The sequence below is a fragment of the Solanum verrucosum genome, unplaced genomic scaffold (genome assembly GCF_900185275.1).
Source record: "Solanum verrucosum unplaced genomic scaffold, falcon-dt-bn FXZP01000012.1, whole genome shotgun sequence".
Classification (NCBI taxonomy): domain Eukaryota; kingdom Viridiplantae; phylum Streptophyta; class Magnoliopsida; order Solanales; family Solanaceae; genus Solanum; species Solanum verrucosum.
In genome coordinates, this window is record NW_026020063.1 from 4,787,344 (window position 1) to 4,804,870 (window position 17,527).

The 17,527-nt window shown below is 36.1% G+C and overlaps 2 pseudogenes; both read right to left on the reverse strand.

The window, feature by feature from the left end:
• Window positions 1-1,110: 1,110 nt before the first annotated feature.
• Window positions 1,111-2,693, reverse strand: LOC125823523 (uncharacterized; annotated as a pseudogene).
• A 3,414-nt stretch (window positions 2,694-6,107) lies between these two features.
• Window positions 6,108-17,527, reverse strand: part of LOC125823524 (uncharacterized) — a 31,589-nt pseudogene continuing 20,169 nt past the window's right edge.

Below are 17,527 nucleotides of genomic sequence, written 5' to 3' on the forward strand. Positions count from 1 at the left end.
AATTGTGGTTGGTTTGTGACTTTGAATATCTTGTGGAGTTTGACTTTGAATCTGTGTTGGTTGAAAGAATCATCATATTGACGATCGCGTGAATAGCTTGAAGATGCTTTAGAGACGGTCCTTATCTTCCCTTGAAACACTTCTTATGAACATTTTGACCCATTTCCATTTTGTGCACGTTGTGGGGTTCATCCTTTCCAAAGCAACTTTTTTGCTTTATCGATTTTCACACGGTATCGATTTTTTAAAATATATATTTTTTTTGATTGGTTCACAGCCCTAGTAAATGTTGTGCATGCCCCCAACATTCAACTAGAAATACCGTAGTTAATTTCGCTACTTTAATTTGATTTTCTCACTTGACGCGAGTTTATGCTGAATTAGACTCAAAGAATACTGAACACAAGTACAAATGACACAAATGAAAGGGTTATGAAAGAAAAGTTATGTCTTTAGAAGAAGGAAATAAGTAAATGTTTAAAAGGAATGAAAAGAATCTTATCTGAAAGTACGTGACCACCTTAATGAATCATGACATGCATTTGGACTGAACGTTTGATCCTTCTAAGTTGTCTGAATCTCATGAAACAATGTTGTACCTTTCAGTCTATAGCCTGACTTCTATCTTGATTGTGTGCTCATGACAAAACGAAATGTCATCATTTGATCAATGGTGCCCTACATGGTTTTCCACCAATAAGACATTCTTATCTCTTTCTCTCAACTTACTATCGTCTTATGGTGCCCGTGAGGGTTTTCACTCATACGATTCTCTCATTTTTTTATTTTTTTATATTATTTTTTATTTTTGTTGTAATACACCGTAGGTCACAATGTCATGTCTCAGCCCTTGGAGAATTGAAGAACATGATTATTGTTTTATTTAGTGATTAGACCGAACCCTAATGAAGGGTTGTCTACGTATCCTCTTAGGAATCAGGTCGAACGTAGTTCAATGAAACTTTTTTTTTTAATTCTTCTTCTTTTTTTTCTTTTTTTTTCTTTTTCTTTGTTTTTGCACCAGACAAGTGGTGTTTAAAATAAAGGAGGACACATTTTTATCCTCTCATCTTGAGAATGTCAATTATGATAGTGTCATAACAAAAAGTGTTAAACGTAGTATCTTTTGATCGAATTTGCGTTAACAATTGTGTGGATTGCCTTTTCATCCATATCTTCCAGTTGCAATGCTCCTTTTGATAGCACTTGTTTAATAACATAAGGGCCTTGCCAATTTGGGGCAAACTTTCCTTTGGCCTCGTTTTGATAGGGAAGGATGCGTTTCACAACAAGTTGACCGACTTCAAAATTTCTTGGGCGTACTTTCTTGTTATAAGCTCGAGTCATCCTCTGCTGATATAATTCACCAAAGCAAATTGATGTCAACAGTTTTTCGTCTATCAGTGCTAATTGTTCTAACCTTGATTTAACCCATTCCGTGTCCTCTATTTCTGCTTCAACAATGATTCGAAGAGAAGGGATTTCAACTTCTGCGGGTATGATAGCTTCAGTTCCGTAAACCAATAAGTAAGGATTTGCACCGACTGACGTACGAATAGTTGTGCGGTATCCCAAGAGAGCAAATGGTAGTTTTTCATGCCACTGCCTAGATCCTTGCACCATTCTCCTAAGAATCTTCTTGATGTTTTTATTTGCCGCTTCAACAGCCCCATTTGCTTTGGGTCGATAAGAGGTTGAATGACGATGAACAATTTTAAATTGCTCACAAACTTCCTTCATCAGGTGGTTGTTGAGATTCGCTGCATTGTCTGTAATAATGATTTTTGGTATGCCAAAACGACATATGATGTTTGAATGAACAAAGTCCACCACTGCTTTCTTGGTGACTGATTTGAATGTGACAGCTTCCACCCATTTGGTAAAGTAGTCGATGGCAACTAAAATAAACCGATGCCCATTAGATGCTTTCGGCTCAATCGGCCCAATGACGTCTATTCCCCAAGACACAAAAGGCCACAGAGCAGACATAGGGTGCAACTCTAAAAGGGGTGAGTGAATCAAGTCGCTAGGAATTTGGCACTGATGGCTCCTGCGTACAAATCGAAAGCCATCTCGCTCCATGGTCAACCAATAGTACCCTGCCCGGATAATCTTTTTTGCTAGAACATAACCATTCATGTGGGGGCCACAAACCCCTGAATGCACCTCATTCATAATTGTTTCTGCTTCTTGAATATTCACACATCGCAATAGATTCAAATCTGGAGTCATTTTATATAAGATATCGCCACTCAAGAAGAAACCATTGGCGAGTCGCCTAATAGTTCTTTTTTTTTATCTTTTTCAGCATGTATTGGATATTCTTTAGCTTTTAAAAACCGTTTAAGGTCGTGATACCAGGGCTCATCATCTGGCTCTACGTCAATTATATTGTAATAACCATGTTGATCCCTGACTTGGATTTCCAACGGGTCAATATAGGTATTACCCGAGTATGGAGGCATCGAGGCTAGGGTGGCTAAAGCATAAGCTAACTCATTGTGAAACCTGGGAATGTACCTGAATTCAATGGACTTGAACCTTTTGATAAGGTTTTCTAAACATTGTTTGTACGGCATGAGTTTAATGTCTCGAGTCTCCCATTCGCCTCGAGCTTGTCGAATGAGCAAATCGGAATCCCCCAAAACCACCAACTCATGCACATCCAAATTTATTGCCATATTCAAACCCATGATGCAAGCTTCGTATTCTGTTGTGTTGTTGGTAAAAAAGAATCGAAGTCATGTTGTGGCAGGATAATGACATTCGTTTGGTGAGATAAGAACTCCCCCAATTCCTACTCCATTTTTGTTGACAGCCCCATCAAAATATAATTTCCACACGTGACCATCATCAGGAATTTCTTCCTCAATAGAGTTGATTTCTTCATCAGGGAAGTATGTCCTTAGGGGATCGTATTCGTCATCGATCGGATTCTCTGCTAGATGATCGGCCAACGCTTGTGCTTTCATGGCGGGGCGAGTGACATAAATAATATCAAATTCTGTAAGCAAAATCTGCCATTTTGCCAACCTACCTGTTGGCATGGATTTTTGAAAAATATATTTCAAAGGATCCATTCGAGATATAAAATAGGTTGTGTAGGACAAAAGATAGTGTTTCAATTTTTGGGCAACCCAAGTCAAAGCACAACAAGTCTTTTCTAACAGAGTGTACTTTGCCTCATAGCTTGTGAACTTTTTGCTCAAATAATAAATGACTTGTTCCTTTTTTCCCGTAATGTCATGTTGTCCTAAAACGCAACCAAATGAATTATCCATCACTGAAAGATATAAGAATAACGGCCTATCAGGTTCTGGTGGGACCAATACCGAAGGGTTTGCTAAATATTCCTTAATTTTGTCAAAAGTCTCCTGACACTCACTTGTCCATTTGATAGCAGCGTCCTTTTTTAAAAACTTGAATATCGGCTCACATGTGGCGGTGAGTTGAGCAATGAACCTGCTGATATAGTTTAACCTTTCCAGAAAACTCATGACTTTAGTTTTGGTTTTTGGAGGTGGCAATTCTCGAATGGACTTTATCTTAGAGGGGTCCAATTCAATACCTCTTCGACTAACTATAAACCCCAAAAGTTTGCCAGATGGCACTCCAAATGCACATTTAACTGGATTAAGCTTGAGGTTGTACTTTCTCAATCTTTCAAAGAATTTTCTTAGATCACGCACATGGTCGACTTAAAGTCGACATTAACGTAACTGAAATGAAAAATAAGACATATATTAGAAAGAGTAAGAACAGAGAAGATGATTGAATATGATTGTGAAACTAGAACTTCATTGCGTTAAATGAGAAATGATAGAAGGGTTAACACCAAAGTGAAACAACTAGAAGGTTTCAATTACAACCCTGAGAATAATCCAAATAAATAAATTAAAAGCAGCAAAATAAACTACCAAGACTCCCTCCTTGTAGGGAGAGGAGTGGCTTCCCAGTTATTGAGCTGGACATTCGGGCCGACGAATTGCACATCCATATGACTAGTGCCTTCACCCATCTGAGTCATGTTTATGTCATAAAACATTTCCTTGATACCTTGACATATTTCATCCACATCATTCTGGATAGAGAAGTCCGGACTCAGTTCACCTCGAGATTTAACGAAAGATTGAGCAATACGAGGGATTGGCTTCAACAAATTCCAAACATTTCTTTTACGATCTTTTGCCCATTTTCTATCAAATCTAGTTGGATTGAAACCCAAACCGAATGTCTCTTGATTACCCATCGGATTGATGGGATCTACAATTCCTTGCAAAGACAACCCTAGTCCCTTTCCAAGTTCATAGCTGTTTTGTACCATGACTGAAGCAGATGATAGATGAGGTTGTGGTATAGGCTTCCCTACCAAAAACTGATTGACTGTTATAATCTCAAAAGCTTGATAGTTGAGGGATTCACAACCTCTTTTTGCCTCAATGCATGGTATTGAAGGATCTCGGGTGATTGGGAGATTATCTTCACCATGGACAATGATTTCCAGTTTATCATGCTCAAACTTGACCACTTGATGCAGAGTAGACGGCACAGCTCTAGCCAGGTGGATCCATGGCCTACCCAAAAGTAGATTGTAAGAAGTGTCCATGTCTATTACTTGGAAAGTGATTCCGAACTCCACTGGTCCAATTGTAACAGTTAAGTATATTTCACCAAGAGTGTCCCGTTTTGCGCCATCAAATGCACGCACACATACATTGTTAGTACGAATTCTATCCGTGTTGATTTTCAACCTTTGTAGAGTAGAAAGAGGGCATATGTCTACACCTGATCCTCCATCGACCATGACCCTCTTCACATAGTGTTCTTCACATTTCACGGTTAAATGTAACGCCTTATTATGCCCAGATCCTTCCAAAGGCAATTCATCACCAGTGAAAGTGATTCTATTTACCTCAAATATTCGGTTGGCCATCTTTTCCAAGTGACCCACCGTGATACTTTCTGAGATATGTGCCTCATTCAAGATTCTGGTCAAAACTTCACGATGCTCTTTAGAATGTATGAGTAATGACAACAAGGATATCTGAGCGGGTGTTTTCCTCAATTGATCAATAACAGAATAATCTTGAGCTTTCATCTTTTTCAAGAACTCTTCAGTCTCTTCCTCAGTGACAGGTTTTTTAACCGGCAACTGATTTTCTTTGGCTTGTTTGTCTCTTCTTAATTCTTCTGGGGCATAACACCTCCTAGAACGAGTTAATCCTCTTGTTTCATTTGTTTCTTCAATAATCTCATTTCCCTTGTGGGTAACAACGACTTTGTTGTAGTTCCATGGAACGGTCTTGGTGTTTGTCATCGGAAGTTGCATTGCAATTTGTATCACAATTGGCTCTTTCACACTTTCTTGATTTTGACCAAATGTTCGAAGCTTACCAGGAATGTATAATTTTGGTCCATTCAACGGTACTTCTCTTCTTTTTACAGCTCCAGGGACATACAACACTAGTTTTCTCGAGTCTCCAAAATTTGAACTTGCACCATTCACAATTATCGATGCCTTTTGTATGGGTTCTATAACCATACTCGACTCTTCTTTTGAATCCCTTCTTTCCATTTTTGTTCTACATGTTTGCTCACAATCTTCATAAATGTCTATCATCCCCACAACATGCTCCTTATTGTGAGCAGGGAGTGGGTTATTGGTGACATTTGGTGCCTCCTCATTGCGTATCTCAATTACCTTATCCTCAATCAACTTCTCAATGACTCTTTTTTAGAGTCCAACAATTCTCTGTGTTGTGACCTGGAGTGTTAGCGTGATACTCACATATAACAGTTGGATCAAAGCCTCTTGCATTCGGATTGACAAAATAGGGATTGACAGGTTCAACCAATCTCAATTGTACTAATTTCCGCAACAAACTCGTATATGACTCTCCAATTGGGGTAAAGTTTTCTTTCCGACCTTGTTCTCTTGTATAATCCATCCGGGGACGTGGATTTTGGGGTGCCTAAAAATTTTGTTGTTGGGGGCAAGAACCTTGTGGGGCAGGTGCCTGCCATTGTTGGTGCTGAGAAGGTCGGACATATGCTTGAGTGTTGAGAACTGCATATTGGGATGGGTAATAATGTTGAGGAGAATTAGATTATTCTTGTTGGACTTGAACATAAGGGTGGTTCATGCCCATTTGAACACCTCTCGATCCAGACGTCATCATGAACCCTTCTTCCTTCTTTTTTCGATTTACAAAATTATGTGACCCGCTTTGTATTGCTTGTGTGGTAGCTCTAATGGTTGTTTGGCTTACAATTTTACCCGATTTTATGCCGTTCTCTACCATTTCTCCGATCTTAATTGCTTCGGCGAATGGTTTTCCCATTGCAGCGAGAAGGTAGTGAAAGTAGTCAGGTTCTTGTGCCTGGAGAAAAACATCAATCAATTCATAGTCTTTCATCGGCGGTTTGACTCTAGCCATCTTCTCCCTCCATCTTATGGCATATTCCCTAAAGCTTCCAGACGATTTTTTCTTCATATTAGCTAGGGAATTGCGATCCGGAACGATATCGATATTGTATTGGAATTGTTGGACAAAATCTTGCGCCATGTCATCCCAGACATTCCATCGAGAAATATCTTGATCAATAAACCATTCTGAGGCTACACCTATTAGACTTTCTCCAAAGTAAGCCATAAGAAGTTCTTCTTTTCCTTCGGCTCCCCTTCGCTGATTACAAAATCTTTTCAAATGATCCACTAGGTCGCCATGACCATTATACTTATCAAACTTTGGAGTTTTGAACCCTATAAGAAAGTGAACATCTGGAAACATGCATAAGTCCTTGAACGAGACACTTTTGTGTCCTCCCAGCCCTTCCATATTCCTTATGTTTTGCTCCAAACTCCTCATTTTTCTTGCAATTTCTTCATTTTCCTCGTCCTTAATGGTTTTTTCAACCTCGACGGGGGAACTGTATTGATGAGTGTGGTGGTAAGAATCAGGAATTTTGAAAGTCAATTTAGGGGCCTGATCTTGGTCGTATTTGTAACATCCGACAATTTAAAATGAATATGAAGAAGCTTGAAATTGGAAGTAGTCATTTTTGGAAAAAAATTCAGAATCTGGAAATTCGGCCAAGTGTGGAAATCAGTGAGTTTTTGGCCAACTTTGAGCAGTCATAACTCCTAGATCAGGATGATCCATGAGTAGTTCCAGTTATGTTTGGAAAGCCCTTGGAACGATCTTTCCAACGCCACCGAGTTTGCTCGATTCCGAGTTCGTATGAGCGAGTTATGTCCTTTGAAAGTTGGGCAGTTGGCAGGGAGTCCGTCCGGAAATTTAAGGGCATTTTGGTCTTTTCACAAATCATTTCTTTGGAGGTTATATTGTTGTGTTAGGCTGATTGTGGATCATTTTTGTTTCATTTTAAAAGAGTAAGAGTTAGGGTTCTTGAGTGAAAAAGAGAAGAAGAAGAAGAAGTGGGAGCTAGGGTTGTGGATGCAAGACGTTTTCTTCATCAAATTTCTTGGGGAATCTTAGTAAAGGTATGTGAGTTCTTTATCTAGGTCAAGCTATCACCCTAGAGCCAATTTCAAATGGTTTTCAACTTTTCCAAAGTTTGTGAAAAAACCTAATTTCTACTCAAACTCATGGGTTCTTGCATGAAACGATTTCAAATGATAAGTTATGATATTATTGATGTTTATTTGATGTTTTAAGATGAAAAACTCCATGAATCCTTGTATTCTACAAAACCCCAAAATGTGTTTATGAAGTGGGTCTATTTCTATAAATTCAAAGTTGATGGAATTATGAGTAAAGTGAATTGTATTGATATCTCTTGTGTTGTTTAATGTTTATTCATGATTAATTGTTGATAATGGGTGAATTAAGGGTGGTAAGCCTTATGAGTGAAGTATTGGTGATTGCTTGGATTTTTGGTGATTTTGGCTATGGCTTTGAATTATGGTAAGAAAGCTTGAACTCTCTTTATTGAATTAATTGTTGTTGGTAGGTTGAATCCACCTTTGGTGGAAGTGTTATATCTTGTTCTTGTGTGGTATTATTGTGAATTGTAGCCATGAAGGCATTGGGGAAGTTGTTGCATAATGTTGGAATATTGTATTATTGTGAATTGAGGCCATGAAGGGCATTATATGAGTGTTATTGTATTGTTATATTATTATATATGAATGAGGCTATATGTAAAGTCCTATATGAAGCTATATGTAAAGTTTTATGTGAAGCTATATGTGAAGGTATGATGTGAATGAGTTTTATATGAAGTTATATGTGAAGGTATGATGTGAATGAGTTTTATGGTGATCTTGTGATGATCCTATGTAAAGTGGATAGCATTGTGAGTTAAAGTATGATTTCTCATGATGTATATATGAAATGATGTTGGATTATGAAGTATCCTTAAATGAAAATGTTGTGACTTGGTTGGTAGACTAAAGTGTCCCTCCTTGTTACTTAAAGTCTTGAATGCATGAATGTGTGAAATGGGCAGAACTAAGAAATGGTGCCCTTTCTATAAATGCTAAAAGATGAATTCTAGGTCAAGACTTGAATCGGCAAAACTAAGAAATGGTGCCCTTTCATAAGTCTAGCTTTCCTAAGTAAATGTAAAACCATGAAATCGGTAGACCTAATGGTGGTAGCCCTTCTCATGTGTGAAATGATGAACCTTGGACCGGTAGGCTTAAGGCACCCTTAATGAAAAATCGGTAGGCCTAAGGCATCCTTCCAGGGGGATTTAATGAGCTATCCTTATGAACCTTGATTGGCCATGACTAAGAAATGGGGCCTTTCTTGGGAAGAGGTACTATGAGTTGGTTGAACTAGAAAAGGAACCTTCTCTAAGTACATATGTGATTGAATACTCTATGGGAAACATGGCTAGCACCGAGTGGATGTGGTTAGGAAGGTGGCCTAGTTGAGTATGAGATTAGGCACAATGAACTTCCTTGGACATCCCCTAAACCATGTGCCTACATGGGTTGCTTACCAGTTCTACCTTTGGCAAGTAGAACAACCTCCACGGAGTAGGATAGACTCCGGATTCCATACCTAGCTAGTATGGTCTATGTCGGTTATGCCTATTCCCATCATGTGGGATGCGCACTCTAGTTATTGGATAGGTTCTACAACGTGTAGGTAGTAGTATGGGATGCTATCTACACATGGCACGAGTAGGCTTTGAAGATACTAAAGTGAGTTCCCTAAGTCTAACAACTATTATGTGAAAGTCCCCTTATGTGGTTGAATGTCTCCAAAAATGGTTTCTTAAAGAATGTTGGTCTATTGATGTTATATTGTAATGGTAAATTTCCTTATCTATGGTAACCCTTAGGAACACTTAGGAACACTTAGGTGTATATGAAGAGATTGTATGGGCGGTCACTTCATGTTTCACTTAAGTGTGGCTTTGGGTAACTTGAGATAGAGGTCAAGAAATGATGAAAAGGCTTACTTGACAATTATGTTCATGTGTTGTACATTGGTACTAGTTGTGCATGATGGCTTGTGATATGAAGCATGATAAGTGGTAAGTTCACATTTTGTGGCCTTAGGATGATGCTTTAGTGTGGATGGTGGTATGGGACGCTATCCATACATTGCACAAAGTGTTGTCCAAGGGTTACTTGAGGTGGATGGTTTAAGGTGAAGGAATGGGTTATGTGTGGAGTATGTGCTAAAGTGGTTAATGACTTGTATGTTGGTTATGGTTGGATATTGTGACTCTTATACTTGTATTTTTTTTCATGAAGTTTTACCAAATGGCATAAAAACATGTTTCTCCAATAAACGTCCCTTTTAGCATGTTTTTGCATGGCTTCCATACTTAGTACTTAATTGTGCTAACCCCTTTCTTTCCCTTTTTGACTAAAGTGTAGGGATTAGGAGATGGTGACATGTCATGGCTATTTGATAGGTTTCTAAGTGTTGAAGATGAAGACTTGATGAGTCCTCATATATTCGAGGACAATACCCCATATGTTCTTTTATGTCTTTTTAGTATTGTTTAAGTTGTGTATGGGATTGGTCCCGAATTTTGTACTCTAAAGTATTAGATGGTTTTGAGACATCATGTATAAAGTCTAGAAAGTCTTCCGCTTGCTATATATTTTTTTTATGAAATGTTTTCTTGGTAAAGAAAGTTTTTAATTCCTTATGGTTTTAGTGTCTATGCGATGAATGAATTGCTAAGAGGCTTGTATTAGACCTCTTCGAGGTCGAGTACGCCGGTTACGACTAGGGGGTGATCCCGGGTCATGACAGTATTGATCTTTGGGTATAGGGTCATCATTGGATTTTTGTACTAGTGTTGGTTGAGTAATTGCATTAGTTTGCACAGTTGGCATGAAGACTGGATTATTCATCATGGGTGGATTCAACAGGTGTACCGATGAAGTTTCAGCAGTATTAGATGTGTTAACGTAGGGTCCAAATCCAGGTGGATAAATCGGGTCACTTGTTGAGACTTGAATAGGGAATGGCATATTCACATTCAGGTATTCCTGAATTGAAGATGGGGGAGCCTTCCCATTCATCCAAGCTTCATACATTTCGGCCATCTGTTGTCTCAACATTTTGACCTCTTCTACAGATACTGACTCTTGTGCAACCATTTGATTTTGGACTTCGTCATTTCCCGACTCTGTTTCGTCTTTGCGTGTCATTTTTCTTTCCCTTTTGATCTTGTGTTATATTGATGAGATGCCAGCTTTCTTCACAAACCAACCACCTTTAAACTCTTTCTCTCTTATATATAAAAACAAATGTGTTAGGATTCAACACTTTGCAATATTAATCACACGTTGTATGTTATGCACCTAAATTATTCCTATTTCTATAATGAGTTTTGGAAGACTTTTATGTTTTATCCCGGCTTTGAACGACTTGCTTATGTCTTTTAGTCCCATACTTTACTCATCTGAATATTTTGAACGCATTTTGATCGAACCTGTTGAAGGTTGCCTACGTATCATGTTGAACATGAATCAGATCATTACGTAGTTCATGAAGAAGAATTATTTTAAAAAAAAAAAACACGACATTTATTTATATGAAGACATCATTCAAATCAAAATGTTCTTAAAATAAAGGGATAGCCACTTAAAGTTGTCCGCAAATTTCACTTAGACACCTCAGCTTAGGCTTGTTCCAATTGAACACCTCGACTAATTAAAAAATTTACCCATCGAACACTTTATAGACAATCAGCTGAAATAAGAGAGTGTGTGTTATACACTCGCGAATGATGTGGCATAGTAACTAATCAAAAGAAGACACATGGTATTGGGCCTAAAATAACTAATAAAAAATAAATTATAAGGAAAAATTATACGTAGTATTATTTAGAAAGAAAAGAAAAAAAGAAAACCATCCTTACCCTTTTTCTCTTTTGCCTGAACCTTCCCCAAAACACCATACACGGCCATTCTTTAATCGCACTCTTATCCTCAAACATCAATTTAGATTTATTGATATTCTTTCTTCTTCTTGAGTTGTGAGTTTTTTAGAATTTGAATACATTAATAATGTCAAAGAATAATTTCAAATTCGTATTATTCTTGCCGGAAAAAATGGAGTTTCGCCGGAAAAAATGAACACTAAAGTAAGAAGACGATCGATCAGTGATTGCTTGTTATTTTTATTTGGGTCTTTATGTAATGACATTTGCTTAACAAACCATGTCAATGAAATGGAATCTCCACTTCATTTTATTTTTTTGTATTTCTTTTGTTTTAAGATTTATATTTAATTTATGTTTGTGTTTAATTTGACAAAAGAGATGAACAAGGGATAAATATTTTTGGTGGCAGCAGAGATAACATATTTTCTAACGAAAAACTTAAGGTGGCTGATTTGAATGTGTGGTTGGATGTTTGAAAGGCTAAGGTCGTTTGACGATGGTAGACTTGTGGATGGTAACAACCAATTTGGTAAGCTGGTGTATTGGAGAAAGAGAATGGCTGAAAATCGAAAAGGAAGGAGAAAGAATTGTGAGTGGTGATGGCTGCAACTTGCAATGGAAAAATGGTGAGGGCAGCTTTCTCAAAGAAGAAGAAGATATAAAATCTTTTCTTTTTTTTGCTAAAAAATTATGCTTTTACGCTCCTCTCTTTGTGTGTAGTACAAATACTTTGCCATGTCAACAAAAAGGGTTTAATAGGTAAAATTTCTTGTTGTCTAGTTGTTCAATAGGTACAGGTCTTAGTTGAAGTGTTCAAGTGAAATATGCAGACAACTTTAAGTGGCTATCGATGACTTAAGCCTAAAATAAATGACCAAAACATCAAAGTACTTAAAGATTGAAACAAACTTCGACAAAAAAATGAAAATAAAAGAAATAATAATAATAATAAAAAAAAATCCTTCTCCAATATTTCTCGATCATCAATTGCCCCCTAGGCTAGAGTAAACCTTGAACAAAGCTTTTGGCAGATGTGGGGCCAGAGCACGCGCATGTCGACCCAGGCTCTCATCACTCCGATGTAGATAACCACCATAAACATCAATCAAGCTCTCTATCAGTTGAAGCACTTGTCCTTTGCCCTCCTCCATATTCTCGTGACAATTCTGCAACCATTCTTGAGTAGTACCAACCGTGTGGGTCAAATCCTCCTCATGTGCGTGAAGCTCTTCAATTTGATTATGAAGTTCTTCACACTCCCCCATCCATTGGTAGTTTCTCTCGATCGCGGCTTCTGCTTGATACGATGTGAAACGCTTTGCTATGTCTGTTTCTCGTCCCATCGAAGCGTTTAACTGATTTTGTAGTCTAGCCTGTGTGTGCATTAAGAGGGTCTTTTCTTTTTTATACTCCTCCTTTTGTTGCTCCATAGCGCCTATGACAATGTCCAAATCCTCATGTAATGTTCGAATGGTGGATTGATGTTCCTTTTCAGCCCTTTTCTGAATAAACCTAACTCTCTCTTTGAATATTGCATCACGTTGAGCCAACTCTTCTCTAGCATTCTTTAGATCATTACTGAGGATATTCAGAGTAGAACTGTAATTTCTTTCCACCTCGAGCCGAGCTTGCTTGATTCTGTCTTCAATTTCCTCTTTTCGATCTCTGAGTTCTCGCGCTGATCCTTCGGGAATTACTTTGAGGGGGGCTTGATCAAAGAACCAATGGAGGTATGAGGGGTCTACTTCTCCTTCAACACGATCGTCTACCATAGCTTTCGAGCTTAAAGTTCGACTACCACCCCAAATATTTTGAGCTTCTGATTCTCGATCTAGATCTTCAGACGACACCTCCCATACGAAACTTTGTGTATCCTCGGCCCTAGGTAAGATTTGTCTTTGTCCTAGCACCCGAAGGGGTATGTATGGTTGGAATCCTCGAAGGCCTGTCAGAACAAAGAATGGATGATAGGAAGACATAACAATTACCTCACTCGCACGGAACCAATGATAGTTCCATGTAATATCAGATGCAGTTAATTTAAGAAGATAATGTCTCCACGCTTTGACACCTTTTGGCAATTTGTCTACTAATTCCTTCATCCTGTCTGGGTGGCTCAAAATATAATTCGTCCATTCAGATTTGAAATCTGTTGCAAAACAATGGCGATACAAGTGCTCCAAAAACCACATTTGCAATAGAATGCTGCAACCTTCAAAAAAGTCTTCCCCTTCTCTATATTTAGTCAAAGCACGATAAATGTCAGCCAACATCATTGGCAAGATAGTGGATTTCTTTTTCTTCATCATAACAGCGACTATTCCCGACAGACGAATACTGATTTTTTTATCCCTTCTTAGAAAAACCATGGTTCCCAAAAAGGCTACCATGAATGCTTCTTGTCTATGTTTTTCCCAAGTAGAAAGGTGTTGCCCATTTTTAAGTTGCTTCCCATAGTCTGAAAATCCTTCTTTCTTTCCATATCTTGAGTATAGAAATTCCAAGGAAACCAACCCATTATCGAAACACTCCTTATGAGGATAGATGATATGCATTTGTTCTAAAAATGTGTTCCCGCTGACGTTTCTTAGGGCTATGAGTGTTTTGCTTCGGAGATCCTTGCCTAACCCTGTGAAACCACCCAACTCCTCCAATGTAGGCGTCAACTCAAAATCGCTAAAGCGAAACACATTGCTTGTAGAATCCCAAAAAGGGATCAAAGCCTCGATCAAATCTCTGTCAGGACTAAATCTCATGATATCTGTGAGGAAACCAAGATATTTGAATATCTCAGTTCGCCTAAACTCATGCATATCGTTCCACCAAGCCATGAGTAGTGGTGGGGTTTTATCCGTGATCATGAACTTTGGGGGATCATTGACCATTTCGACTGCTTCATCCCTTGGTCTTTTATCACATCTCATAGATCTCATGATTACCTGGTTAGGAAAACAAACTCGCGATTTAAAACCAAATTTAACTTATGAAATTTTGATAATTCGAAATCATTTGTTGGAGTAGTTAAAATAATAGAAAAAATATATATGAAAAATGACTCAGAATGCCTAAAGTGGTCATTCTTTCGAAAATGACTTTTGTTGACCTTCCTTAAGGGAAGCCTAGGTTGTTTTCAGAGAAAATGACCGGATAAAGAGATAATTTTGACAAGTGAACCATGAAAAACAGAAATAAAAAGAAGGTGGATATGCCCTATTTGAAACAAATTTAAAGACATACATATATATAATAATTTATTTTTATATGCATTATTTTTTTTATTATAACTTTTTTTATTTATATATTTATTTTTTATTTTTTTTATTTTTTGGTAAAAACTTGATGTTTTGATAAAAGCGAGAATACAATTAAGGGTTATATATATATATATATATATATATAATTTGTTTATCTTGAATCATTTGCTGAAAATGGGTAAAATAGACATTTCTTCTTTTAGTCAATTATCTAAAGCCCGTCAACATTTGTTATAGTCTTCCACATTATGCAACAAGTAGCACAAAAATATACATGATGGTCTCAAGAAAAGGTACATGTCCTAGACAGACCCAACCCCCATGTCGAGTCTTGCTAAGTTAAATCCACATGATGCAGATAAAGCGAAACCTAGTAAGGATATCATGTCTGAAGGTTTTAGTTCTACTAAGGTTGAACTTGTGGAGAAAGGTATCTAGACTGGCTGTAAAACGAGCGGACAACTCGAGTTAGGGAGTAGCAACGTACCGGTAGCAGCGCTTTCTGGCTTTGTGCATGGGTGCTCCACTTTCTAAACATGTGTGACTAAAAATCCTTCACCATGGACCGAAGATCCACTGGCTATCTTGACAGAAGTGGGGTGCGCAGTCGCAATTCCCATTATTGTATTATAGAAGACTCAGAGGGGTGTGCGAGAGAAGACAGTTATAATGTAATGCAAATAATATTAAAAATAATTAGCACATTCAGTCAATAAATACAATATCCAAAACATAAATGAAGAAATAAATAAATAAAGTAATACACAAGTCAATATTTACTAGCTCGAATTTTGGTTCTCCCCAGCGGAGTCGCAATCTGTCACGCTCCTTATTTTCACACAAAATTAATCTAAGTATGTTTTGAAAGAAAAAGAGTTTTTCCAATTAAAGTGACATTCTGAAAAGGGATTATTTTGTTATTCAGAGTCGTCACTTGTAATTGAGTTTTGGTGTTCCAAGTCACCTTATTATTTAAATCCCTAATCAAAAGGAAATTTGTCTCTTTATTTTTATTGGTCTGCAAATTAGAAATTCGGGTAAGGAATTCTGTTGACCAAGGGGAAGGTGTTAGGCACCCCTCGAGTCTCGTGATTCTAACACGATCGCTTTATTGACTACATATATGACTTAAATTAATTTTTGGATATTGTATTATTAGCTTAATAATAAAAGTTATTTACCTCATTATTTGATTTATTTTAAAACTATTTATATTATATTAATATATGTTCGTTAATTAAAAAAAATGTATATCACATAAATTTATTCAAAGATAATAAAGTAAAGTTAATAGGTGGATATTTACAAATCTTGAAATGTCTTGTAATTTCTTTTCTTCTCCTTTTCTTTTTCATGTATTTGTATTTATTTATTTTTTATTGTGGATCGAAAATATGTAGGTATCTAATTGCTATGAATTAGAATTTGTGTAGGATTGAGATTTTTTGAGTTTGAGTATTTTAGGATTGTATTTTTTTTTTTAGTTAGATTTAAAATAGGAATAAAATTTTATGTGATTTGGATTTAGTTTTAGCAAGAAATTCTAAATATATTAGGATTATTTTTAGAAAGATTTTTCCTTCTTAATTTTTACTTTCTTTTTTTTTTTAACTTTTTTTTTCCTTTTTTACATTTTGGTTTTATTAATTTATATTTTTATTTTATTTTTTTCATCCTGTCGCTTTGTATTTTTCTTTTTACGTTTTTTTGGTGTTTCTTTCTACTTTAACCTTTATTTTTATATTTTTTATTCTTTTTGGACATTCTGTTTCTCGTCTTCTTATTTCTTTTTTTTTATTGTTTATTTTATTTTTTGTTTTAATCATCTTTTTTTTTTTTGGTTTTTTTTTTGTTTCCTTTTCTTTATATTTTTTATTATTATACTTTTTCATTTTTACATTATGTTCCTTTCTTTATTTTTTATTCTTCTTACTTTTTTTTTGTTTAATTTTTTTTTTTGTTTCTGTTACGCTCTATTTTTATTATTATTCTTTCAGTTTGCGTTTGTTCTGTTTTTTTTTTTTTTTTTTTTCTTATGCTTTCTCATTTTTAAATTTAGTTTATCTAATTATTCATTATTTATTTTTTACCATAAATCTCTAAATAAATATTCATGTATCCTCTTAATTATACACCTTAATAATTCGAATTAAAGCGATAATCATCTTGACGCTTATTCTAAAGGCAAACTATTTTTTATTAAAATAATATATTAAAAAAAAAACTAAAACACATTACACATAGGTTTTCTAAATCACCAATCAATTAAAATTCAGTTTATATCCTAATCTAACAAGTCTACAAATAATTTCAACAAAATATTCTTAAGTGAAAACTAAGGTCCAAGAAATATTAATTATTCAAAATTAATTATCACGAAACCAATTTCAATATTAATTGCATCTAAAGAGCATAAAACAATAATTAAAAAAATGTATGATACATCTTTTATTTTTATTTTTATATTATTCTAAAGCAAGAAACGTAAACGGTTACGTTTTTCTAAGCATTCATAAATTCATCACAAACAATAGTAGATAATAATAACATGCGACTCATAAAACTTCATATTATTGGTTTCAAATTTCGTACGAGCATTCCAACTACATTATGCGAGAATTTAGAGTTACCTCGCTGCAAAAATTAATACTACAAAAACAACTGCTACAATCTACTGATTTCCAAAGTTAATAGCTAATATTAACTTTAAAGAGCCACGAATCCGAAACCTTGAGTGAAACCTTGAACGCTGAATTAATTTTCAAAATAAAACTCACTTTTTTGTTATCTTTTTTTCTCTCTGTGTTTCTGTGTATCCGTGTATATGTGTATATGTCCCTCTTTTTTCTTTATTGAGCGTGTGTTTTTATAATAGTTTTCGGTGTGAGTTT